The sequence below is a fragment of the Peromyscus californicus genome, unplaced genomic scaffold (assembly GCF_007827085.1).
Source record: "Peromyscus californicus insignis strain IS unplaced genomic scaffold, ASM782708v3 Scaffold_11__1_contigs__length_118956290, whole genome shotgun sequence".
In the NCBI taxonomy this organism is placed as follows: domain Eukaryota; kingdom Metazoa; phylum Chordata; class Mammalia; order Rodentia; family Cricetidae; genus Peromyscus; species Peromyscus californicus.
Genome location: NW_026294402.1, coordinates 15,907,703 through 15,913,702, shown reverse-complemented (window position 1 = coordinate 15,913,702; position 6,000 = coordinate 15,907,703). Strand labels below are relative to the sequence as shown.

At 41.5% G+C, this 6,000-nt stretch overlaps 1 protein-coding gene across 2 annotated transcripts in view; it reads left to right on the top strand.

Moving 5' to 3' along the window:
• Positions 1 to 256: 256 nt before the first annotated feature.
• Positions 257 to 6,000, top strand: part of LOC128119750 (zinc finger protein 26) — a 30,849-nt gene continuing 25,105 nt past the window's right edge. Inside the window, exons 1-2 of one of the 2 annotated variants that reach the window (XM_052753284.1) lie at positions 257 to 459; positions 780 to 857. The gene's annotated coding sequence lies outside the window, so the exon portion shown is untranslated. Of the gene's footprint in view, positions 533 to 779; positions 858 to 6,000 lie in introns of both variants that reach the window. The other variant, XM_052753277.1, reaches the window with a different exon arrangement.

Below are 6,000 nucleotides of genomic sequence, written 5' to 3'. Positions count from 1 at the left end.
GGGGAGGAGTTTCTTTCCTTTTTCATGTCTTCTTCATTTTCCCTGTCCCTCTGGCCTGTCTTACCATCAACGGTTAGAATTTAGCATGAGGTCCAGACAATACAAATAAAAGCCTAAAGACTGCTGTGGTTGAGTGCAGGCGATAAGGCGGGTCACAGATCTGGCAGTTTGTCAACAAGGGAAGAACAGGAACCAAGAGGAGGCAGGAGGAAAGGTTTGTGAGCCTCCTGAGACCCCGTACTTCTCGGTCTGTGTTTAACCTCGCTGTGGGATTGGTCATCGGGAAAGGCCGTCTGCGCCAGAAATCTTGCTCTAACTTCAGTCTCGTCCTTTGACCCGGCTTTTAACCCCCGCTTCGGAATCAATCTGCACCCAGGTCCAGGGAACCGAAATTTCTATTCCGGAAAGGTTCCGACTCGGCAAGCGGAAGTGAACCTCAGCTTGTCTCCGTCTCTTCCGGTGTGGCTTCGCGCGGCCCCGTTCTCTTTTCTCCCTGGTGGCGGGCTGGCTTGGACGGGCTCTGCGAGGCCGGGTGAGGGGATGGGCGGTGGCGGAGGTGGGGAGTGAGGCCCGGGGGTGGCCTTCGTGGGGACCCCGCTCGTCCCCAGCCGCGCGTTTCACCCCGTCGCCTCTCAGAGGCTCGGACCCAACGGTCCTCCGGTCCCGGCGGGGGCCATTTCGCTTAAATGTGCCTTGCTCTCTCTCCCTGTGCCTTCGACTATAGCCCTTGCTGCCTCGAACGCCTTTAAGGTAATCTTACAAAAATTTTGCTTTTCCAGAAGGAAAAGGATTTCCGCCGTTGGAGTCCGGCTTGGCGACCCATCGCCCCACGGATCTGGCCATCCTGGCGCTTACTGGTGAGCAGTGGGTAGAATCTGATGGACAGGAAAAGTCTCAGGATGAGGGACTTCTTTTTCATGTCCTCTTACCCATGTCTTTCTAGCTCGTCTCACTATTAACGATTAGATTTTAGCATCCCCCCCTTTGGGAAACAGATACATTCCATTAGTTCGGTTTTTTTTTTCTTTAACCTATCATGCATCATTTTGGCATGTTACATTTAGTCAGAGAAAAATGTAAATGCTCAGGGTGTGCATATTCGTGTGTTGTGCAGACCGCAAATCATCCCTTACCCCTTCTCTTTATCCCAACAATAAAGTGTTCACAAGTGAAAAACAGGGAACTTGGCACTGAAGTGATGGCTTATAAAAAACTGGAATTAGGGGCTGGAGAGATGGCTTAGTGGTTAAGAGCTCACATGGCACTTCCGGAGGACCCAAATTTGGTTCCCAGCACTCTTGTTAGTGGCTCATAACACCGTAACTCCAGCTATGAGGGGATGGAGAGACCAGGCGCTTGCACTCATGTGGTACACATAAACACGTACACATAATTGAATGAATAAGTGGAACACTGTTAAGGAATGGATGGAGCTTTATTTTTCTAAAATACTATATTTGAACTTAATTATTTTCTCTGTGGAGGGGCATGTTTCAGGAAAACTTAAAATCATTATGTTGTGTTAAATTGCAGGAAAACAATGGGTTTCATTATATGTTCATACATGCACATTGTGTATTTTGATCTTATGCTCTCTTGCCTCTTCTCATCTCTTTGTTAAATAGTCCCTCGTATAGGTTTTTCTTTAAAAACAAAGTTTATTGGGGCTGGAGAGATGGCTCTGTTTTAGAGCACTTGTTGCTCTTGTAGGTGGCCTGGGTTCAGTTCCCAACATCCATGAGGTGGTTCAAAACCATCTGTAATTCCAGTTCCAGAGGATTGGACATCCTCTTTTGGCCTGGAGGGGCACTAGCCTCCCCATGTACATGCAGGCAAAACATTAAAAAAAAAAAAAATCTTTAAAAAGAGGTGTGTGTGTGTGTGTGTGTGTGTGTGTATGTATATGTATCTATCTTTGGGTGTGCGTATGCCTTTCTGTAGAGGCCAGAAGAGGGTGAATTAATGATCACCTGAAGCTGGACTTACAGGTAGCTGTGAGCTACCTGTTGTCGTGCTGAAACAGCTGTTCCTCTGAAAGAGCAGCACTTACCATTCTGCATCTCTCCAGCCTCATTTTTTTTTATTTCTTTTCTTATTATTACTATTATTTTAAAAAACTGTTGTTATTGTTTTTAATATGTATGGGTATTTTGTCTGAGTGTAGATCTGTGCACCCTGTGAGTGGAATTTCCATGGAGGCCAGAAGAGGATATCAGATTCCCTGTAACTGGAGTTACAGATTGTCATGAGCTGCTCTGTTGGTGCTGGGAATTGAATCCTGGTCCTTCGAAAGAGCAGCCAGTGTTCTTAATTTCTGAGCCATCTCTTAGCTCCATTATGATGATTATTTTATTTATTCATTTTTGAGACAAGGTCTGTAGTCAAGGCTAGCCTGACACTGTGTTACCCAGTACAGTCAAGCTTCAGCTTCCCTGGTGCTTGGATTACAAGCACGCATGAACCACTGTGCCTGGCCTTTTTGTTTTTAAATCTAGATTTTATTAGAGAAGACAATATTTGTTGGTTTCTTGCTTTATGTGATCTCTTTCTATCCGTGTACCAAGCTCAACCATTGTAAGACAACCATATGTTAAACTATTCGAACTTTGAGGTCTTCCTCCTTTGGATTTATCCATTAAAGTCACAGCAATAACTTAGCCGATGAGAGCTGATGGGTTAGTCCTACCTGCTGAGACTGAGGAACAAGATAGCTTGAGCCTGTGAGATCTGGGCTAGCTGTGACAACAGAATGAGATGTTCCCAACAAGAAAAATTGTCCGAGTATGATTAAACAAAAATATTAATGTACAGCTGAGGAAGTCTAGATTCACCAAGTCACAGTGGGAGTGGGCGGGCCTGTTGTAAGCCTGAGAGCCAGAATCGTGTCAGCCCAGAATAATTTAAAAACGACCACACTGGCCAGGCATGGTGGTGCACGCCTTCATTCCCAGCACTTTGGAGGCAAAGGCAAGCAGACCTCTAAAGTTCGAGGTCAGCCTGGTCTACAAAGTACGTTCCAGGACAGCCAGAGCTAGGCAGAGAAACAGTCTCGGAAAAACAAAACAAAACAAAAACCAAAATACTGAACAAGACACCTCCTGGTCCTGGTCTGATCCTAAGCAGTGGGAAGGACAGTAAGGGAGATTGGGTCCTAAGCCGTTGGTCACTGTCACTGTGCAAGCCATGTTTGGAGTGACCATTCACAAGATGAGTCGAGAAACTCACCAACAATCTCATGGCATCAGCCTCGTTTAGTGAACATCTAGTTCAGAAAAATAACAGTGAAGACATATATATATTTATGCAGACTACAAATCTGTTGAAGGCTACACTTCAAGTAAAATCTCAGTCAGAGTAGGAAATGATTTTCACAGCTTTCAAGAAATTCGACAACTTCAATTTGGTGGAATTAAATGGCTGGATTCACGTTCCATTAACTGACAGTTATAATAAGCCAACTTGAACGTTCATGATACAGATTGCTGTTCTACCCAATCACCGAATAGAAGAGACACCCACATGAGACAAATTAAAAAATATATACCAGTGGAAGAGAGCTCCATTGGGAAATTCCCTAGATATATAGCCATTAGTTTCATGATGTACCCTTCAACATGCTTACTTTAAAAATGGGACAAATGTGATTGAACAAACATTTTTATACTATCTTACATACATCAAGTATCTCTAGTGAAAAAGGCATGTTATTTTGCAATTTTCTGTACATTTAAAAGAATTTTAATTTTGATAAGTAACTTCTGGGTTAAAAAATGTCACTGTAAAGCCGGGCAGTGGTGGTGCATGCCTTTAATCCCAGCACTCGGGAGGCAGAGGCAGGCGGATCTTTGTGAGTTCAAGGCCAGCCTGGGGCTACAGAGTGAGTTTCAGGAAGGTGCAAACCTATACAGAGAAACCCTGTCTTGAAAAACCAAAAAAAAAAAAAAGAAAGAAAGAAAGAAAAAAAAAAGTCAGTGTGAAAAAGCAGATTTCCATGTTGCTCCAAAACTCACCTTTGGTCAATTGGCTCAAATATCCTTAAGCTTATTATTGTTACTAATATTGAGACAGGGTCTTTCTGTGTAACAGTGGTTGGTTGGCCTAAGAGTCAGTACCAGACTGGCCCTGGAATCACAGTGATCCATCTGTCTTGCTTCCTGGTCCTCCACACCTAGGCCTGTTTATTATTTGAGTATGTGTGTGTGTGTGAGAGAGAGAGAGCTTCTCAGTTTCAAGAGGTCCCATTTATTAATTGTTGCTCTCAGTGTCTGCTATTGGTGTTATATTTAGGAAGTGGTCTCCTGTGCCAATGCATTCAAGACTATTTCCTACTTTCTCTTCTATCAAGTTCAATGTAACTGGATTTACGTTGAGGTCTTTGATCCACTTGGACTTGAGTTTTGTGCATGGTGACAGATATGGATCTATTTGCAATCTTCTACATGTTGACATCCAGTTATGCCAGCACCATTTGTTGAAGATACTTTCTTTTTTCCATGGTACAGTTTTGACTTCTTTGTCAAAAACCAGATGTTCATATGTGTGTGGATTAATGTCAAGGTCTTCAGTTCGATTCCATTGGTCTACATGTTGGTTTTTATGCCAGTACCAAGCTGTTTTTATTACTATAGCTCTATAGTAGAGCTTGAGGTCAGGGATGATGATACCTCCAGAGGTTGCTTTATTAAACAGGATTCTTTTAGCTGCCCTGGGTTTTTTGTTTTTCCACATGAAGTTGACTATTGTTCTTTCCAAGTCTGTGAAGAATTGTGTTGGGATTTTGATGGGGGTTGCATTGAATCTGTAGATTGCTTTTGGTAAGATTGCCATTTTTACTATGTTAATCCTGCCTATCCATGAGCATGGGAGATCTTTCCACTTTCTGATATCTTCTTCATTTTCTTTCTTCAGAGACTTAAAGTTCTTATCGTACAGGTCTTTCACTTGTTTAGTTAGTGTTATCCCAAGGTATTTTATATCATTTGTAGCTATTGTAAAGGGTGATGTTTTTCTGATTTATTTCTCAGCCCTTTTATCATTTGTGTATAGAAGAGCTACTGATTTTTTTGAGTTAATCTTGTATCCTACCACATTACTGAAGGTGTTTATCAGCTGTAGGATTTCCCAGGTAGAATTTTTGAGGTCACTTATGTAAACTATCATATTGTCTGCAAATAGTGAAAGCTTGACTTCTTTCTTTACATTCCGATTTCTATCCCTTTGATCTCCTTTAATTGTCTTATTTCTCTAGCTAGAACTTCAAATACTATATTGAATAAATATGGGGAGAGTACACAGCCTTGTTTTGTTCCTGATTTTAGTGGAATCGCTTTGAGTTTCTCTCCGTTTAATTTGATGGTGACTGTTGGCTTGCTGTAAATTGCCTTTATTATGTTTAGGTATGTTCCCTGTATTCCTGATCTCTCTAGAGCCTTAATCATGAAGAGGTGTTGGATTTTGTCAAAGACTTTTTCAGTATCTAATGAGATGATCATGTGTTTTTTTTTTTTTTCTTTCAGTTTGTTTATATGGTGTATTACATTGACAGATTTTCTTATGTTGAACCATCCTTGCATCCCTGGGATGAAGCCGACTTCATCATGGTGGATAATTTTTTTTCTGTGTTCTTGGATTCGGTTTGCCAATATTTTATTGAGTATTTTTGCATCAAAGTTCATGAGGGAGATTGGTCTGTAATTCTCTTTCTTTGTTGCATCTTTGTGTGGTTTGTGTATCAGGGTAACTGTAGCCTCATAAAAAGAGTTTGGTAATGTTCCTTCTGTTTCTATTGTGTGGAACAGTTTGAATAGTATTGGAATTAGCTCTTCTTTGAAAATCTGTTAGAGTTCTGCACTGAAACCATCTGGTTTTGGGCTTCTTTTGGTGGTTGGGAAATTTTAATGACCATTTCTATTTCCTTAGTCTATTTAAATAGTTTATCTGGTCATGATTTAACTTTGGTATGTGGTACCTATCCAGAAAATTGTCCATTTCTTTCAGATT